We start from the raw sequence: 19371 nt of genomic DNA, 5'->3' as shown, positions 1-19371 counted from the left end.
TTGGGAGCTGATGGACATGGTCCTTGGGAGCTGATGGACATGGTCCTTGGGAGCTGATGGACATGGGCCCTGGGAGCTGAGCATGAGGCTCATTTTGGGGCAGCCTGGGGGAGGCTGCAGTGGGAGGAAGAGGCTGGAGGTGGCTCCATCTCCAGAGTATGACAGTCTTTTATTAAGGCTGATGGGATGCAGATCTCTCCCGGCTCCCTGGGTATTTGTTTCAATGCGTTGCCTATTTCCAGGCAGATACTTGCTTGTCAGAGCGCTGAAGGTTTGGGGTTTGCTCAGCAAGCTGAAATCCAGCCGCTCCCCTCCAGAGCAGAGCCCCAGCAGTCACTCAGCTCTTTCTTCCCAGCAGGGTCCAAGTCAAACCTCAGTCTTTAACTGGGTAGTTCAGAGGCCATGGAGGGAGAAACTGGGGTTGTGAGGCTTCTGAGTCGGGCAAAGCAACCTTTGCACCGCAGTGGGTTGTGTGATGAGGCTCGGTTGAAACAGGCTCCTTCTGGCACAGCGCGGGTAGGATGTGAATTAGGTTTCTGTCCTTATTGTTAGTGTGGGAATGGGGGGAGCAGTGTTGGGGGGGGGGGGGGAAGGGAACCAGAGCTCTGCATCATTTTCTGTGCTGTTTGCAAACCCCTCTGAATAGTGAAAAACAATGCGATTAATTTTCTCTAGCGCAATCATGCATAGATTTAATAAGCATCCAAAGGTAGGATCCATCTGTAAAGGACGTGCCGCATGCTAAATTACTGCTCTGCTGCCATTTTTCCCCCCCCTCCTTCTTCTTTCCAAACCTTAATTAATTGAAGGGAAAAAAAAGGAAAGAAATAGTTTATTAAAGTGGGAACAGGGCAGGCTCTGTCTCTGCATCCCTGGTTCAAAAGTTCACCCCATTCCCTGAAGGCTCATCTGTGTGTGTGTGTTTGCAATCGGGTGTGCGCGCACATCCCTCTCGCTCCCAGCCTCTCTGCTAGGAGACAGATGCCCAGAAAGGTGCTGTGCTTTAAACAAAGGTTACTTCTCCTTCTTTTCCCCCTTGGAAGAATCCGGACTTGGTAGCGCCCTTCCTCCTCTCCCACCCTTGCTTGTCCTTTATCCCTTTTGGCTCGGGAAGGTAACGACGCTTCCGAAAGCCGCGTAAGTGAATAAACAGGGGTAAGGGATGGAGGGCAGGAAGTTAATTCCACAGGTGGATCCATGGTAGGAAGCGAGTACGCAAGAGCAAGCAGCAAACAAACAAGGTCCAGCGCAAGGAGAGGGGTTTGAGGAGTGCAAGGCAGAATATCCATCAGTGAGTGGAGCTGTGGGTAAGGACAGTGGGAGAGGAACGTGTGTATTGCCAAGACCAGCATCCCCTCGTGTCTTCTTTCAATGTTGCCCTCTCCTTGAATCCCTGCCTGCCTCCTTGTCTCCATCAGGCTCCTTATGTTCAGCTTTCAGCCCTGGCACGCTGCATCCTCTCTTGACACCATGGCTGGGGTTCTGCTGGCACAGCTTACCTTACCTTCCCCTCCTGGTTGTGTCCCTTTGTCCTGCAGTCACCATTCTGCAAGGTCACTCTGCACTGGCCAGCGTGGCTGACCTGCATCGTGGGCTGGAAAATGTGGTTTGAGCTGGTTGGTTTGTACCTGCTGAAAGCAGGAGGGTGTTGGGCTGCTTAACGTCAAGTGTAAAGCCCCATCATGAGATTCATGTCACCTGGGTACACCCATCCAAGCACCCTGTGCTCTTGGTAGTAGGAAGTGGGTACTTCCATGGTACCACTGATCCCCTTCTTCATCATGCAGGGCTCAGTTTGGTTACCAGGCTCAAGATGGGTAGAGGTGAATCTGGGCTCTGGAGGAGGAGATTGCTTTAGTGACCTTGGAGAACCCTGTAGGCTGTGTCGTGATGGTGGGACTGGTGTAAGGGCAAGGTGGGACCAGTCACCCTGCTGTGTCAGAGCCCCATGCATGCACCCTTCAGCTCCCAAGAGCATCAGAGGAGATCAGGCAGCGTGGACCTTGTCCCAGCATGGCAATGCCTCAGCTTCTCCATCTACAAGGCAGTAAGTGCCCTTCCCAGAAGAGTGGGAAGGGCTTGGTCAGCTTCCCGTAAAGACCTGTCACAGTTTCAGATGAAGGCACTAAAGTGCACCGTAGATTTAGATTGTAAACAGAAAGCAAATCCATGTCTTTATTCAAAGAGCTGTACCCAGTACTGGGGGTTCACACAAACACTTCATCCCATGCGGTTAAATTGATGCTCAGTCAGATGAGATGTTCCAGGTTTTGATTTCTACATCCGACCTGGTTCAAGTTCTCTTTATTGCAGGGTTTCCTTCTGTCTGAAATCATGCCGTGGGGTTTGCTTTATGATTTTCATGCTGACAGTTGGCCAAGGACTCGGAACCACACGCCACAGATGGCGAGTGTAGTGTTGGATAATATAGATGATACAAGTCCTCCAAGATAAAAATTGCAGCTGGATTTTATAAGCCACCTGGATGAGTGATTTGAGAACCTGCTTCACTTTTCCACTACATTTAAAGGAATTTGTATAATAATTGCCACTTGGGTAGCACAATTCAGCTGTACAGATGTCTGCGCTCAGTAGCATCTTTATAACCGTTCGCTTCAAATCCCATTGAAAGTGGGGCTGGGTTCCTCTGAAGCCCAGGCACTGACTGCAATCCCAAGCAGCCAGAAAACCGTGAGATTTTGCCTTTTTTAATGGTCTTTTCCTCCCTCGGATTCAAGTTTCCTGCTCTTTCCCACAAACAAGGGGATGAGGAATTTGGGAGGAGTGTGAACTGAAAGTTGAGAATCTCCTGCGATTGTGTTACTCCAGTTGTTGGGATTCTTGGAATATTCCAAATACAACATCTTCAAAACATGAGTGAGAGCTGCTTGTCCTGTTTGTAAAGGTCACGCTTCCAGCAGTGGAGGAAACGCAGTGGTTTTCCCTTGGAACCCTCCAGCAAAATAGGGTCTGAAGGATGAGAAGTTGAGGCTGGGGACTGGTGTGGGGAAGGGAAGGAAGTTTGTTGTCTTTTGGTTTAAATTAGAGGTAGGACTAACGACACCGCATGGTTTGGACATGGCCAAGAGGACACCCAGTGCCCCTCTAGAATATACCTCTAGAGCATCCCCAGGACTCACCAGAGCATCACCACCATAGCCCGGTGCTGCTCTCACCCCATACAACATCTTTAAAGACATCCATTCCATGCCTGCTCTCCAATGCCTGGGGAAGGGATGTGCCCAGACCCCCCCCCCCGATGCACCCCACTTTGTGCCCCTTATGCCCCCTTATGGTATCAAACCTCCCTCCACCGGTTTGCGAGGCGAGGCCGCGATGCTGGCGGCGGCTGCTGGGGAAGGAGGAGGAGGTGGGTGAGAAAGAGGAGGGGGGAACGTTGAGGCCGGTGGCTGTAATCATCCGAGTTGCTGTCTATTTCCTCAGACTAATAGCAGCGCGCTCGGAGTCGGGGGTTCAACCAGAGGTTATCTTTCCCAGGTACCATCTCGCCCAACGAGGATTTGATTTTTTTCTATAGGACTTTACTCCATTAGATTAATGAAATTTCAATGAGCGCCCGGCGCCCCCCGAAGCTTTGTTAACAAAACAAATGGGGATTCTGGAGGTGTGACAGCTTGCGAGGAGACTTACGAGAAGGTGAATCCATCCTCGCCAGCCACTCAGCCTGCGAGCCATTGATCTCTATTTAAAGCGCCAATCGGATTTTTGTTAATTATAAATGATTGATCTCCAGTTTTCCCTACTCCCAGCCCTCCTCATCTCACATGTGCTACCCCCCCCCCCCTTTCCTTCCCCAGGCCCCCAACACACTTGTAACTTCTTTGCATGCTGCATGTGGAGCTTGGCGTTTTTTGTTCCAAAGACAGCCCTGGAAGGCAAATTGCAGCAGCACCCAATGGCAGGGCTCTGTCTTTACTGTTGCTGTCAGCACTTTCATTGCAAACCCCATGTTCTTCATGGCTTATCAGCTGAACGTTAAAATGAACTCTGTGCTGGGGGGATTTTACAGGTTTAACAGAAAGGGAAGGGAAGAGGGGGGGAAGAAAAAGCCCTTTGAAACAAGCTAAGGTGCAGTAATTAAAGCAGGGAAAATACATTCGGCTTTCGCTAGGTTCTGAGTTGAAATCTGGAGGAGCTGGGAAATGGAACTGTCATCCTTAAATCACCATTTTCAACCTGGGGTTTTATAGGGGTCACAGTGATGCACGATCCCACAGTGTGAGCGTGATCCAGAGCCGGGGTAGAGATGGGGGTCCAGCCACCTCCGCTTTCATCCCTGGCAGTGATGGGTGAAGGCTTCCTTTGGCTCTGGTTTTACTCCAGTGCTGTTGCTCTGGATTCAAGCACAGCCCAGCAGAACAGACCAACCTCTGACCGCTTCTAAAACTCATTTATCTGACTGCTGATGGTTTTGAGAAGCTCTGGGGTTCTTGTTTTGCATCGGGGATGCTCACTGATGCTGGAAGCAGTCACCAGTGAGCGGCCCAGGAGGATGAGGTGCTGAGTGGTCGTACAGAGGTGCTCTGGTGCCTTTCTGGGGACCATAAGAAACTTCTGTAGCTTCATAAATCCAGCTTATCTATTGGGGAGGTGGTTTCATCTCCATATTATCCCTGTTTATTATTGCTGGGTTTTGCTGTGTCTGTATGAAGCTGGCTTGGTTTGATTGCTGGGAGGGAGGAGGAGGATGGTTGTGCTTCATACTCTCTTTTCTCTGCTGGTTTGTTCTAAGGATGGGGTTAGATGTGTAACAAGAGCCCCTGGAGGGTACCACCGTATTCAGGACCTACCCTGTGCCCAAGTCCTTGTGCTCCTGAGCCCCTTTAGGGTCAGTTTGGTGAGTTATGGGGTTTGTTTGCCTCTTCTCAATTGCTTTAATAAATCCCCACAAAGACAAACAGAGGCGAGGTGATGCTTTATACTGGAATATCCATCCCAAAATCCTCATGATTTTCCTCATCCCCTCCCAAATATCAGGATGCTCAGTGTGTGTGGAGCTCAACCAAACCCGTCGCCCCAAACAGCGTACGAAAGAGACAAAAAATGAATAACTTGAATTAATGTGGCAACGTTTACCATAATAGTGATATGGATGGTGGAAGGTGTTATTAAAGATGTCCCCCTTGAGATACTTAGTGGGGGAGAGGCTAAATTAAATGTGCTGGTTTTATTACTTAATGCTCAGATAACAACTCGAAGCAAGTGCACTTCATTTTGCTTCCTCCCCCTTGATTCTCGCTGCCCTTTTCAGCACAGGCAGCAGGTATGGTCCAGCCTTGGGGGTTGAGTTGTACCACGTCAGATGTCCATCGCCGGATCATGTATTCCAGCTTTAAGGAATGACACAAAGTGGTTGCCATTTGTTTCTGTAATTAGGAGCTATCTTTTTGCTGCTGATGATAAAGGGATGCTTCATGATCTGCTCTCCTCTGGAAAGCAGCAGAGGAGCTTTTCCAAGGACTCCAAAAGCTGGAGGGGAAAACCCAATGTTCCATAGTCTCAGGTGTTCCAGTAGCAAGCTCTAACCAGCACCCTTTTGGGAACAGGGAGGATTGTGCCGAATTATCCGATATCTGGGATTTCAACTATGGGAAAGTTGATTTTCAAGGATCTTTAATTCTTTTGCTGTTGTCTTTTTTGAATCGCATAACTAATGATTTTCATTAGTGGGGCTGTAATTTATGTGGTCCCAATGGGCTCTCCCAAGGTTAAATAATTTAAAGAAATAAAGCCCTTATCTGATGTAATGCAGCTAATGAAGTATAGGCGATACTTGCGCCAGTGCCATGCGGAATAGATCTCGGCAGCGAAACAGCAGCCCCGTGTGAGGACACAAATCTCACCATAAACATCCAAATGCAGCAAGATGCTGCACATTTTTAAAGCTATGCCATAAAAAGAGATGAAGGCAGGGATGCAGCCCCCGTCCTCCTGCCTGACAAAGGGATGTCATGGGATTGCCAGCGACATTCCCATCAATAAAAAATCAATTCTTAATGATGAGGCAGGCTTGTTTTAGCGCATTACCCAGGTTAAATGGGAGCACGCAGTAACAGCAAGCCCTATAAGACGAGTGGAATCATTGTGTATTAATATGATTTAGAGAGCTGCATACCTCAATGGAATAATTGTTATTATATCTATACAGCCAGATGGCACTTGGTGTAAACAGCCATCGAGCACCTCCGACACCAGGGCTGTCAGTGGATCTTTCAGGTGTTCCTCTCTGCATCCCCTTCACCCATCCCATCGCTGCAAGCTGCCTTGCTGCCTGCAACCACTGCCCCCGGTCTGCTCCATGGACCCGTTTTTCCCCCTCGTCTTCAACTCAGTCCCTTTTTGTTGTTGTTTTAATGGAAACCATGATTGAATTAAAGCAGATCACATCCCTGCTAGCAGCGCTTCCCAGAGAACTTACGGAGCGTGAATTCTGCCTTTGCTGGGGAGCGCGAGGAATAAAGACAGAGAATTTGCTGGTTTTGTTTCACACATTTATGGTGGCAGATGTTTGAAAAGTCCTTTCAGATGAAAAGCTTTGGGCTTCTTTTTTTTTCCCCCTTCTTTTCTTCCCTGACCAAAATACAAGAGATTGAACATTCCCAAAACTCAGCTTAAAATAAATGGATCGCAAAGAAATCCGGGTGGAAAATCAGTAAATTCAGCAGCACTAAACTGAATATATTTTAATAGATTTTAACATTGCTGTTTTGTTGGGTTTTTTCCCCTTGGGTTTTTAAAACATGCAGTGTTTGTAAGACAGGGATTGTGAAGGAGTTGGTTTATTCCTCTTTATCCTTTGCCTCTTAACGTTCTTTCTGGCTTGTTTTTCTGTGCCCCAACAGATTTTGTTCTGGCGTCTGAAAACACCAGCTCAAATCTGCTCTTTCCCATCTCGGGTGGCTGAATTACTGCCCATCCATTACTCTCCACATATTTCATACCTTGCGCATAGTCTACTACCAGCATAATTCATTTAAATTCACTTGCTGACTTCCTGTGATCGGAGTTGATGTGAATACGGAACTCTGCTATTCCTTGTACGGCTGAAATACTTGTATTTATTACATCTGTCTTTGGGACACCTGTGGCAGGGAATGGGGTTTCCCATGTGGAAAGGACATATGTGCTCCATGCACGGAGACAGTCTATTTTATTTTTATGGAGGGTGGATTGTAAGGAAGGAGCCACTTCCCTGATAGTTTATCTATAGATCAATATAGGATCTCGACTGTAACGCAGTGAACTGGCGCTGCCCAGACCCTCTCCGGATGGAAGGATTTACAGCTGGGCTCTTTGTTCGGATCCCCTTGTTTTCTGCCTGGGTTCTGTAGATATTCCATGCACCAAAGCAGGGCTCGGAGCGAGGGCTCTGTCCAGAGAATCGCAGGAAGAGCCTCGGAGATAGAGACTGATGGTTCCTGTCGATGCGGCGGCGTGGGGAAAGCGCTGGCGCGGAGCTGACCCTGGTCAGCCACGCAGGGCTATTGTTCCAGTGATGGAAGGGACTGTCAGGAGTGAAATATGGGCAGCGTGGCTGGCTTTCCTGTTAGAGGGAAACAGGAAAAACAACAACCCGCAGCCCAGCACAGAAGTGAAGCCCCTCTTTTAATACCATTCACATCTCTGCTTACTTGCAAAGCGTGTTTTCCCCTTGAATCCCATCCTTCAGCTGAAGGGGAGAAGAAAAACCCCTTTGCTCACGAAAGGCCCTTGTTCTTTCTCCTTTCTTCAGATAAGGGAATGGTTCTTAGGGGTCTCTTAGGGATGACTCCGCGTGTGCTCTGCAGTGAGCTCTTACTTTAAACTAATTCGTTCCCTCCTCGCTGTATTTCTCTTCATTAGATGAACAGATCCTCAGCTGTTGTAAATTGTCATAACTTCATTATGGGTTTGGGCAATTTACACCAGCTGAAAATCTGCTTGGGAGACTTTTGCCCGGAGGAAGAAGGCACAATTCTGTGCATGGCACTTTGACCCTGGCATTACAAATGTCCTGGATGCCTGTGATATGTTACCCTGTTTGCCTCATATATTACTGAACTCCAGCAAGAGGACATGACAAAAGGCTTTTGGTCTTCATTTTGAATTTCCAAGTATTTCCCCTTTTGTTTCGTTATCACTAGAGGACGTTTTGTCACTTACCCTTGTGTTTAAAGAAGAGGAGTTGGTAGTAAAGTGATTTTTAGGATGATGGTTAGAGGGTTGTGATTCCCAGTGCCTTGGGGTGGAAGTAAACTGAGGTATGGAGCAACCAGGCCAAGGATGAGGAGACAAAGCTAACTGCTCCCTGATTTAGTTGGTCTTAAGGTTCTAGTATTGCATACTCAGTAACCTTCCCCTTCTTAAAACAATTGTCTGAGTTGTTTGAATGCACATTGTAAGTGTTTAATAACGCGCTGCTCCTCCAGCACAGAGCCTGGTCCACACAGCTCTCCTACGTGTGGTCCTCACTAGCACCGGTGCTCCTCAGCAAAGCAACTGCTAAGTTCTGTGGCCTCAATTGCAGCAAAATATTTAAGCATCTGCTTAAAACAGCCTTTACTCAACAAATTAAGTCACTGGGGCTTAACCATGTGTGTAAGTACTTCTTGAATGGGGATTGTCTGTTAAAGAGTCAGAGGCTCCATCTATTCAAGGCATGTCTGCACGCTGCCGTACTGTTTTAACGATGCACTAAGACATACGACCCGTTCACAGGGAGGCAATGGGACCGCAATAATACTTCCAAAGGAAGCAAACAAGTTGTACCAACATAAACCAGATCCGTTCTGGTCGAGCTACACTCACTGTAGAGGTATGTGCTATTATAATTCATGTAATCCAGTTCAGATAAATCACAGCAGGGGTTACAGCATGCAAAAATCCATTCCTGGACCCGAGGTTTGTTCCCGGGATGGGGCTCCCTGACAGATTAGATGCGTGTGAAATCCTGTGTCTGTTAACAGTGCAAAGACACTGCTATCTCCTTACTGAAGGGAAAAGCGAGCTGCTCCATCAGCGGCAAGCAGCTCCACTGTCACACTGGGGCTCGACGGAGGAAAATGTAGTTAAAGGAAAAGGAGGGTTTCATTTTGAAAGCTTCCAAAGGCAAGATAGAGCCATGATTTAAACCTCCCTTTTTTCTCTCTTGTTTTGTTTTAACCCATCGCTCCCAGCTCCTGAACTAGTTTTTGTCTGGTTTTAAGCCTCTCCAAAGCATTGGTGCCATTCGGGCGCTCCAACTGCTCGACTCTTTCCACACGCCTCCCCCTTTTCACTCTGCTTTACCTCTCCATGTGCTCAAGGGGAGGAAACTACTGTTAATTTCAATGAAATTAACTGACATTGTTGTTTTGCTGCTCAGTAATAATTTTTATGGGGTGCCCCAGGGGCACCTCTGTTCCCTGTTATAAGATGTCACAATCTCTGGGATGCACTATTGCTGTTCAGCTTGACTTCTCATTTCTGTTGCCTGGAGCTGTACTGCTCTCAGGAAACCGTCTCATATAAATCGAGGCATCTCTGGGCATTGGATACACATCTATAATTTATCTCTTTTTTGGTAAATATTTGATGGATCCGGTTAAAAGCCGCGTGTTGCTATTGTGGTTTTCTCACCTCCAATTATTTTTGGAGGCGCCCGAGGGTCAGATTTAGCCTTGGCTTTCCGCTGCAGCCAGCCTGCCGTGAGCAGCATCGCACCGGTACCACCGAGCACAGGATTTGCCCCACAATAGCAGTTTAGCTACGTAACGGGGTGGGTTATTCTCCAGAGGAACATGGCAATGTTACACGAGAGCATTGAGCAAGGGAGGAGGAGGAGGAGGAGGAGGATGCTTTGGTGGCTGTGGCAGTGGACAGGACCTGTAAGAGGATCTGAGCGCAGTGTCTGGCTTAGCAACGGGTTCTATGTGTGCAAATTATCTTTATGTCTGTGTCCCCACCTGCAAAATGAGCTTCATTATCTTGTGTTTAAAATATAATCTCCTCTGAATATAGACAGCCTTTTCCAGCACGTACATAAAACACCCTGCGTGATAGGGCCCTGATCTCTGCAGGGACCTCTACATCCATACTGGTATTATTTATATATGGGAGGTTTTATCAGACGTTTGAAGGACTCTGGAGATGAACCATCCTTTTGTGCGATACCCGATATTGCCTTCTCTGTCATGCAGCACGGTGACAGTCCCTTTGGTTGTCGGCAAGCGAGGGCCGTGTCAGCAGCAAGGCAAAGCCACCAAGGTCCACTCTTTGGCTCCAAAGGAGACAGTCTCCAGGACAATATTAACCAAGAGGGTGCGAGTGCATTGCACAACTGATCCCCTGCATTAGTGCTTGCTCACTGAGCGAGCCACAGAGCTGTTAGCATCCTGGTTCTAAATGCCTTCATCTCAGTGGGTCCAGTCCCCTTTGTATGGGTGCTCATAGACCAATGTGAGGCACTGGCTTGGGGGGGGGGTGCTCTGAAATGTCATGGTTTTGCCTGCAAAAGGTACAGGAAGGCAAAACTGGTTTTAAACCAGTTTGGTATCAGATGGCAGAGTTTCCACTCGAGGTTAACTCTCCCTCTTAACTACATCTGATCTTGTGCCTGGTTGGATTGTGCCTCGTGTAATGCTCACAGTTAATCATTTGTCTGGGGAAGCTGATTTGGTATTTGCATTGCGCTTTATTGTGCCTCTCAGGGATCTTTTAGCCAGGCAAAAAGTAATGACAGCTTAGCTGAAACTTGGGTGATGGTTTTGCAAGAGCAGGCACTGCCTTGCCTTCATCGATGAAAGGAAAGGGGGGGCAGGACTCTGCAGGTCCTGTCTTCCATCGAGGGCTGAGGAGCTGATGCTTGTTCAGCTCGCTCTATAAAAGGTCATGCAGCTCCCTCTGTATAAACAGATTGCAAATATTTAGTTAAAGTGGGAATGCTTGTAAAGAAGCAACTGGATGTTTTTGGTTTCTCTCCTCCCGCAGTGGGGGTGTGTGTATCTGTTCTCCACAGATGAGGCTGTAAAACCCTGCCAGGCTTGTCTTCTGGTAGGGAAAGCCTTGGTGGAATGGCAAGAGTAGACATCTATCCCAGGCAGGCTGAGAAACGGTTAACGCAGGAGCCAGGCAGATGTGTCTGGTCCAGGGAGATGTGTTTATCAAGCATATGTTTAGCTTCACATGCTTATTCTGCAAAGGATGCTGAAATGCTTCCCCCCATCTTCCAGTCAGACATAACTTAGAGAGCACAGCTTTGCATTGAAGTGGTTTGTGTTTTCCAGCATGGCTGGTTCTGGGTCCCAGAAGATAACTCAGTGCTTGTCCCATCTTTGTGGATGGCTCCTATTAGGCTTGTGAGGCCTAAGTTTGCAAACCCAGTTCCCAGAGCTAGTGCAGTCCCAGCAGAGGAACCACTGTGGATGTCTTAGAAGCCACAGTAGTGAAGCAATGACTGGACCTTGCCTTACATGAGCACTGGTACAGGCACCCTGCTGGGAGCAAGGGCAGCTCTGTCCTTAAACCAGGGCTCCCTGGTTTTGCCAAAGATGCTTTGTGACACTGATCCAGCTCTGCACGATGAAAGGGATTTACCTGATGGGAGTGAATCAGGTTTGGAGATCTCTTCCCCACCAAACCCGCATGCAATGGATGTACTTCCAGCTCTTTTTCCCAATACATTGTGCAGTTATAGGGACCTCCCAAGCCCCTTTCTCTTCATTTCAGCATCTTTCTTTACATCCCAGCCATGCTCCTCATGACGCTCGAGATGCTCAGTGCTGTGCCCAGGGCTGTTGAGGACGCCGTGGCAGATGTTTGAGCCCAGTCAGCCCAGTTCCAGTCTGGTGCTGGCCCCAGCAGACCGTGCTTCCGATCCATCAGGTTTGAGCTGCTCATGCGAGGCCAGGCTGAATTCCAGCTCCTGATGGATCGCTTTCTTCCCCAGGAACGCACTTAGGCAGAGCACGGGTGACTGGTTAGGTGGAAACTTTGTAGAGCTGGAGTGACTCTAAAGCCAGCTGTAAATATCCCGTGTGCAGTGTTTAAAGATGCCCGGGTGGCACTGGTAAATATTAACCCAGCTCAATGGCTTTGTTTTGGCAGTTTATACCAACCGCAAGGGCTGCGAGGCACAGGTGAGCACTGAGCTGAGCTCACATTCCTGTCCCCATCCTGACTCCGTGACCTTGGTTTCCTTGTGCTTCTTGCCCTGCGGGTCTTTATACCTGGGGAGATCAAACCAGCAGCAACGCTCACTGCACCCTTTGCTTCCTGCTTTCCTCTCTGGGTTTATTGTCACCCTGCCTGGATGTGACCATTTTCAGTCCTTCTTTTCCAAGCTCCTGACCAGTTTCAGCCAAATTCAGCAGGGATGGTTGGACAGGATTAAATCTCTTGCAGTTTCCATGCAATGCTGTGACTGCCCAAGGGGAGACTGAGCTGAGCTCTTAGGCACAAGCTCTTCCCTGTGAGGGTGCTGAGGTGCTGGCACAGGGTGCCCAGAGAAGCTGTGGCTGCCCCATCCCTGGCAGTGCTCAAGGCCAGGTTGGACACAGGGGCTTGGAGCAGCTGCTCCAGTGGAAGGGGTCCCTGCCCGGGGCAGGGGTTGGAGCTGGAGGAGCTTTAAGGTCCCTTCCATCCCAAACCATTCTTTGAATCTATGATTCTATTACAGAGAAGAGGGAATAAGTGCCTTGGCTTGGCACAGGGGTCTCATAGGACCCCAGGGTCTCCAACCTCCTCTTATGTTCAGGCACCTGGGGCTTGTGTGTTGTGCATGCTGGAGCTGCTGGGAAGGTCTTTGCAGTGAACATCTTGCCATAAAACCAATCTCTGGAGCAAATAAAATCAGGTTTTAGGACAAGTTTTGGTCGTGGAATTGGTCAGATGGAGAGAGATGGTCTCAGGTTGGAGTCTTCAACCCTTTGTGGTTGTTGGATGAGTTTTGGTGCTGTTTTCTGTTAAAACTCCATCCCTTTGCACAAAAACTGCTGTTTCGTTGCCTGTTTTTTTCTCCTTTAAAGAAAATGGATCTTTCTGGCGAATAGTTCATAGCCTGGATTCATCTTTGTATGAAAAGGAGACAGAAACGACCAGATGTTTCATTTCCAAACAGGTCACAGTGCAGGAGCAGTAAACTCCTTCATGCACAATGTCCACGCAGCATCGATCCAGTGCGGAGCTGGGCCTGTCTGCTGGATCAATGGCCAGCAAAGTAACAAGTCACTTAGTGGCCATGACACAGGCTGTGTCGTTAGGACCTATGGTGTCAAGGAGCCTGGTTTTATTAACTCTGTAATTACCCGTTAAGCCAAATCAGCCAATTTTATTGCACATTTTCTCCTACCTGGGCTGGGACCTTTGCCTCCCTATTAGAGCCCTGGGCATCCCCTCATTTTTCTCTGCTTCCTCTGGGCTCCTCTGTGTTATTCACCATTGCTCAGGCAATGTGGTGTGTGTTGGGCATTTCCTGACCTCCCCAAGAGCTGGGCTCCCCCCTTGCCCATCCAAGCCCCACAGCCCTTTGTGGCAGTTCCCAATGAGCCTGGGGTGCAGCCCAGCCTTGTTGGATGCCTGTTCCTTGACCCAAAGCTTGAGGATGGGGTCTGAGCAAAGCTGGGTGATGGCTGATGAGCTTTTGCAGGAGGCTGCTTGCAGGGTCTTCTCCATGCTCTTCACCATGAGAGCCCAGAGAATGGGATAGGAACTGCTTCCATGGAGCAGTGTGGGCACATTTTGGTGTCTCCTGGGCTTCCATATCTGCTTGTAATGATTTACTTATTCAGCATGTTTCTTTTTCTTCCACTCCTGAGGAAGAGGAGGCTGAGGGGCAATGGGTGAACAGGGGATGGATCTGTCCCTGGAATGTTCTTCAGAGGTTCTTGGGAAGCGGAGCCGTGGCTCAGCTCTGGGTAGGATGGGGATGATGGCCCCTGGTGCTCTGGGGATGTTAATGACTGCAGAGTGCTCAGACGGCTCCAGCACCGCTCTGGGCAGTAATGGAGACCAGGGATATCCACAGGAGAGAGTCAGGGTATTGGTTACCTCACTAATCCTTGCTATTAACTGTCCCCATGGAGCCGTACCTTGGGGTCTAGGGGGACAGATGGGGGGGTGTCCACTGGCGTAGCCTTGGAAACTGCAGTTCTCGGGGAGGGCAGGTTGTGGAATAAAAGGGACTGTTTAAGGAATCCATCCAGGGGAATTCACTAGCCTATTATCAAGTATAGCATCTAGAAAATCAGATATTTTTATCGCTAATCTGTGCTTTGGGCATTGGAGAGGACAGAGGAGCTGCAGGCCTGCTGTCATTTATGGATGAGCTAATTCTTGCTGTGCTGAAATTAGATGTTAAAGCAGTCCCGGCTCATACCCAGCATGCATGCAGAATTCCTGTTACCGAGCCAGCTGTGCACAGAGAAAATCTGGGAGCCCAGAATTCAATTCCTCCTTCAGACCCAAGAGATTGGAGCAAGAGCCTGGAAAGAGCCCTCTCCATGAAGGGCAGCCTTTGATCCTTCACTGCCTGCACTGGCCTGGCCAGAACCCAAGGAGACAGAGCTGGTGATGCTGGGAAAACCTTGTTAGTGAGCTGGGGGTTCAGACCAGGAGCTCTGTGGTCTGCAGCTGTGCTGGTGCAAGGTTGGAGGCGCTGGGAAGATGCTGGAGCTGTGTGTACTATGTGCACCCTGGCCATTGGGGAAGGGGATGAGGCTGGATGTGCCTTTCTGCTCCTTGAGCTCCTCTTTTGATAGCATCCACAGATACCTTTTTTCTTGTTCTGCCTATATCCTCTCACATGGTGGTGTTTGCTTTGATGCGATGGGAGGCTGGATGATGCTTGTGGTAGTCCTGGAGGCTGCTTGATTCCAGAGTGCCCATAGTGTTAGGTGGAAGCCCTTATAGAATCATAGAATGGTTTGAGTTGGAAGGAAGCTTTAAAGGTCCAACCTCTCTGCAATGGGTGGGGACATCTTCAACTACATCAGATTGCTCCAAGCCCCATCCATCCTGACCTGGACTGTTCCCAGGGATGGAGCATCTCCCACCTCTCTGGGCAACCTGTGCCAGTGTTTTGCCACCCTCATTGTAAAAGATAGGGAAGAAATGCCCATGTAAACCTCCCCAGCTGGGGACCTGGCTTCTCATCAGCAGTGCCAAGTCCATCCAGTAGAGCTCATTGCTCTTAAAGCCCTACAGTGTTGCTTGGAGCATTCCCTTGCTGCCTGAGAGCCAGAGGGACTCTGCCTCTGGGGCTGAGCCTGTCCACCCATAGCCCTGAGTGAGGGGGGGGGGCTGCAGCCAGCATGGAGCTAACCCCCTGTAGAATAACCCCCTCGCTGCCCACCCTTGAGTGTTTACTCTGTGCATGTTTTAGTGCTGCTGGGGTCATTGCCACTGACCCAGGGCCCAGTCTATCTCACACTGATGTCAAGAGGCTGACATCCATAAAAAATTAACAAACTCCCATTTACCTACAGCCTATTCCTTGTCTCAGAGGCAGGATGGGAAGAAGACAAGAGCCACAGAGGCAACACCCCAGAAGGATGGCCAGGGCCAGAGCCGGGGCGTGCACTCCCTAGGAAAGAGGGAAAACTGTCCAAGATTGGTTAAAGAGCCTTAACCATGGGATGGGGTTATTGTATTTTATTGTATTTTAATCAAACATGTCTGGGAATCAGGAAGGAATCAAGAAGGAAGCAGGAATGAATGCAGTGAAGGCCTGAGCAAGGGCACCTTTGTGCAGTGATGCCCCAAGCCTTGCAGAGCCACTGGGCTCCATCCTGCCCTGACCCTGCTTAGTTCCTGCCTCCAAGAGCTTAGCCTTGGTGGGAAGCCCCACTCCAAGGGCATCCCAGGCTCACCCATGTCCTTGCACTGATTTTGCCCCTTGGGGTGTCTCCTATCCCCTTCTCTCCACCTTGCCCAGCTGAAGGTCACTGCTGTTTTACACCATGCTCTCCTTTAGGATTTATAACCCCATAACCTCATCTGAGTGCTAAGGGACCCCATTTCCAGCCCCAAGAGATGTCCCCACACAACGTAGCTCTCCTATAACACCCAATCTCCACCCACAGCCCCTCATATTGGGACCCCAGCAGGGACCAAGCACAGCAGCATCTTCCATGGGAGCAAGATCAAGCTCTTCATTTCTTGCCTCCTGCTACAGTCTGTGGTCACCATTGCCCTGTGCTGAGCTCCCACGCTGTGTGTTCCCAGCCCTTCTTCCCTTTCCTTGCTTCCCTTGGTTTTAATGGGTCTCCTCTTGTACGCCAAAGGCTGGGGGGGGAGGAAGGTTTCAGCAGGGCTGGGTTTGTAGAGTGCTCTCAATGGTCTGTAACGTGCAAGCAAATCTCAGCTATAATGTAAAGCGTAATAAGCAGTTTGCAGGCTATGAATCTGCAATTAAAACAGTTATAGTTAATTTAAATAGTAGAAAATGAGGTTGATTTAATGCTTATTGATTTGGTAATGGGCACCGGCTGCATGTGACCAACTGACTCTGGGTCACAGCAGCTCTCATAAAACCACGGAGCTCCTCTTTACAGTGTATTTACCCCTGCCCTTGCCTCGCCAGCCCCTTCCCACCCTCATATCCCCCTCCCCAGCATGGAATGCACCCTGTCATTAGGCACCACGACCCTCACCCTGTTTAGAGAGAGCTGAAAGCCATAAGAGGGTTCTCCTGAGCCCCAGGACTTCACATCCATCCATTCCCCCCCATTAATAACAAGGGTTGTTCCTGGTGGAAAGTCCTCTGCATGTCAATGGTGGGCAGGCTGCAGAGCTCGTCTAGCCACCAGCGATGCTAAAAATGACCATGTTCAACACTAAAGCGGTGTGTTTTTAATTAAAATTGATTTTGGACTAAGTCCCTAACTAGTGTTTCTAATGGCTGCCATTGCTTTTCCTGATTGCACAAACTCGGAGTTAAAGAATAGAGGACAAAGAGGGAGCGAGCGATGGGCTGTTGGGAAAAGGGGGGGGGGAAGGAATGAGGCCGAGCTAAGCAGAGCAGCAGCTGCCTTGGATTTCAAGTGTCAGAGCCTAATCGGGATAGAAAAGCTCTGCTTTTGTAACCCAGCCACTCTGGCTGCCCTTCCTCAAGCTTTGCCATCACTGACGTGCCAGGGTTTTGGTGAGCGGAAGGGATGGGTTGCAGTGCATGAGCTGGAGCAGCAAACCCTCCTCACCTTACGGAGTCAGTTCTCCTCTTCCTGATTCCTTTTTGGCAGAGGCTTTATCAGGATTCTTTTAATTATCAGCCCTTGGTTAATCCTGTGCATACATTGAAGGTAATTGGTGGGTTATTATGTGCTTTAGCCTGCGGGAGCCGAAGCTCCGTTGGAATTTGGTAATGGAAGTTGGGGTTTCTCTAAGCTGCCCACAGGGGTCAGGGCCTCACTCCCAGGTAATGTGGAGGTGGATTCGGCACCTTTGTCATGAACTGCAGGTCTGGGCCCCTTCAAATAAATATAGAGGAGGGTTTCTGAGCCCCCCAGGTGTGGAGGAGCCAACTCCATCACCTTATGGTGCGAGGAGAGCTCTGTGGGTACCGGCCATCGGTGCCGGTGTTTGTTTGTAGATGTTACTCATCTAAATGAAGCAGAAACCCAGGGGTTTCACAAGTGTGGGCAAGCATACCTCAATGTCAGCCCTTGTTCCTTGGCCTATCCAGGGTTCCTGGGGAAAAAGGAGGGGAAATCCCAAAACTATAGGATGGGGCTTGCTTCATTTTGCCATTGTCCTCCTTTAGGTGAAACCAGTTTTAAATGGGAGGCTGGTCACTAAGTGCCACTGGTAATTACCAGTAATCGGTGCCATTGGGCAACCTCCGTCCTTAGCTCGTCCCTAAAGTGATGCCAGCAGCATCTTACTGTTCCCAGAGCAGTGTCTGCTCTTCCAGCTGCTGAAGAGGGGCTGGGGATGGGATGGGACTGATAAACCCTGGGAATCAAGGGCTGCGCTATTGCCTTAACCACTACAAAGTGGATTGCTCCAGATTTCATGGGATCACAGAATGGTTTGGGTTGGAAGGGACCTTCCAAGCTCCTCCAGTCCAACAGTGCCATCCCCAACGAGATCAGGTTGTGTGTTTAAACTCGCTCCTCATTCCCAGGTCCTTTTGCATAAGCCTGGGTGGAAAGAGTTAAATGTTGAGCTTGAACAGAGGGAGAAGGGGGAAATTCACCATAGTGCAAGCTGGGATAAAGCAGAGAAGATGCAGATGGGTCGGTCTTGCAGGAGGCATCCTGGAGCCAGGCCAGCTGCATTTTCCACATGCCGTAGGAGTGAGTCTTCGGACAGATGGGACTCTGGGGTCACCCAAGAAAACTCCAGTGAAAAGGTTACCTTGTAGGAGCATTAGACACACTTCGTGCTGGAGTGCAGGGGTCAGCAGCACTCTACTGTACAGCCACCGTGCTAGAGAAAACAAACAGCCGCAGCCTGCACAGTGTCAGGGGCTGTGGGAAGCAGCTTAGAAATAATAATTAAAGGCCCCTGGAAGGTTTTCCTGGCTATGGAGCAGGCTGGAAAGGGGCAGAGTTTGTCTCTGCCTCCTCTTCAGGGGGGTTATGATGCTCCCTGTGTTCTTGCCCTTCACAGAGTGGGGAACTAGGGCTCAGTTTCTCCCTTAGCATGGGGGAAAGAGGCTGAGTGCTTGTGCTTCAGCCCTGCCACTGCTGCCTCTGCCCTGGCTGGGCTGTTCCCAGTGGAGAGGCTGGGAGCTGTGGATCCTGGATCCCAGCATCAGCACCCAGTGCCACCGCTTTGGAACGTCAAACAGATGTTTCCTCATTGAGCTCAGCAGAGCTTGTCCGTCATCCCAAGAGGGGGATTGAAATGGGCTCGGGACAGGCCAGGCTCTGCCTGCTGCAGGCACTGAAAATGAGATGAAATGCTTTATTTTCATTGCCCCCCCTCCATGTTGTGGCTTTGGCATCTGCAGTTATTTACTCATTGTGGTTTTAGGTGGAATGAATCATCTTTTTAGGGCAGGGGGCAGAAAATCCTTCTCCATCTCCACACTGTCCCTTCCATGCTTTGGGTTGTATTCATTTTGCCAGCAGAAATCAGCATCTTTTAAGCTACTGGGTCAGGCAGAGTCAATGTGTACAATACCAGTGTGCTCGTAGCAATATGTGGGGCTTATTCTCTTCCATCTGCTGGTCTTGGAGCACTTCATCGATGTTCTTTGCCATGCACCTGATGCAGGAGGATTCACTCCTATCCTCGTTTTCCAGTTGGGGAAACTGAGGCAGGTTGCAGGCACTGGTGCTTTGCTCTCAGCCTGGCACCAAGGTGACCCAAAGATGCAGATATTGCCTCTGTTGAGGCCAAACGCCTTTGGGTATTGACAGAGCCTGGGCTGCACCCAGACCTCCTGCT

The 19371-nt window shown here is 49.5% G+C and overlaps 1 protein-coding gene across 1 annotated transcript in view; it reads left to right on the top strand.

Moving 5' to 3' along the window:
* SKAP1 (src kinase associated phosphoprotein 1) overlaps nucleotides 1-19371 on the top strand; it is a 130010-nt gene that overhangs the window by 48569 nt on the left and 62070 nt on the right. The window lies entirely within an intron of this gene.

The sequence above is a fragment of the Melopsittacus undulatus genome, chromosome 17 (genome assembly GCF_012275295.1).
Source record: "Melopsittacus undulatus isolate bMelUnd1 chromosome 17, bMelUnd1.mat.Z, whole genome shotgun sequence".
Taxonomy (NCBI): domain Eukaryota; kingdom Metazoa; phylum Chordata; class Aves; order Psittaciformes; family Psittaculidae; genus Melopsittacus; species Melopsittacus undulatus.
The sequence above is the reverse complement of the archived record's forward strand: the minus strand, read 5'-3'. Positions and strand labels throughout refer to the sequence as shown.